Source organism: Boleophthalmus pectinirostris, unplaced genomic scaffold (assembly GCF_026225935.1).
Source record: "Boleophthalmus pectinirostris isolate CB_2022bp ecotype Guang Dong unplaced genomic scaffold, ASM2622593v1 HiC_scaffold_21, whole genome shotgun sequence".
Classification (NCBI taxonomy): Eukaryota; Metazoa; Chordata; class Actinopteri; order Gobiiformes; family Gobiidae; genus Boleophthalmus; species Boleophthalmus pectinirostris.
This window is the reverse complement of record NW_026571175.1, coordinates 1,570,952-1,572,500: the sequence shown is the minus strand read 5'-3', so window position 1 is coordinate 1,572,500 and position 1,549 is coordinate 1,570,952.

Here is a 1,549-nt window from a genome sequence, read left to right as displayed (position 1 = left end):
TGTTTCTTTTTTTTTTTTTTTTTTCACAGGGAACAGAATTTAAAAGGCTATGCAGATGATTCATGAGGCGTTATGCAAATCTGACTTTTTTTCCATGCCTAAAGAGTTTTGAGATGCTTGTTTGACTAATCTAGAGATCTTGAACCTTCAAGATCTAGAGCCCTCCATGCAAGTTGTGACTTTGATTTAAGTCACTATTTTTAGGACTTGAGACTTGACTTGATAAAATGGACTAAGACTTGGGACTCGACTTGGACTTGAAGGTCAGTGACTTGGGACTTGACTCAGACTTGAGGCCTGTGACTTGAAGACTTGAGAAGCACTTTTAAATCTGAATTCTTTCTATTCTGACCGTAATAACTGTCTTAACTTCTCTTCACTCTTGTCAAGACATTTAAAAAGTAAAAATTTGCATTTATATAACTCTTCTACACTCATATATAAATATACTATGACTTTATTAGTACAGTTTTTCTTAAGTCATACAAATTGAAAAAAATCTAAGCTATATTTGGTACTTTGGTTTAAAGACTTGAATTTGAGACTTGAAGCTCAAAGCAGAAGACTTGGACTTGACTTGGACTTGTCTGTATTTGACTCGTACTTGAGGTCAAACACTTGAAACTTACTTGATACTTGAAAACAACAATTTGGTCCCACCTCTCTGAGTCTGTACAAGGCTCCGCCCACAATCCTACATCACCCAGGCTCCTACACGACAATTCTCAATAAACAAAAACATGATTAAAAACTGTGCACAGCAACTTGATAAACCTGATGTGATGTGTGGTACTTTCATTAGTGGGACGCACACTGTTTGTCTTGTGATAGTGCTCTGAAGGGGGAGTCACTTACAGTTTTTCTCCATTGGTTTGGCTCATTTGTTGAATCAGAAATGACATTCTCTAAACAACATGGACAAATCTCCAAACCACCGTGCAGTTGTTCACAACAGAATGACGACATCTCATTGATTTCATCAAAATGTAAGTGTCTCAGTGTATCTTTGCACATGGTTCTGTACACGTCTCCTCCAGTTGACAGAATGAGCCACATTTAGCACATTATTAATTAATATACATAATAATATACATATTAATTGAAGGGAGAGACTCAACAAAAGATCCCAACAAGTGATTTGTCTTTGTCTTATTTTTCGGCTTTTTATTAATTTTATGCACTACTCATGTGGCTGATACCATCGTTTGTTGTTGTGCAAAAGTTCGCTTACTCAAGGTTTTTAGGCCTGGAAAGCTCACAACAGGATGACTATGACCAGCTCACTCGGTAGCTGCTATTTTACTTAAAAGCTCATACAAAAACAATTAGGACAAAGCACTATGCAAGTGCCTTTTGGAGAAATGACCCTGTGACCAGGTAAGCTATAAAGCGCTGCCTAGTTCAAAATTTGAGATCTTGACCTCCTAGCAGAATTATGCCGGAGGAGCCAATGCCAACCAAATCAGGATCACACTTTACCGCAGATTTTTCCAGTATTTATATCCTTCAGGTCTTTCTAAGGTCACAGGACTCCACCCAGGTACATGCA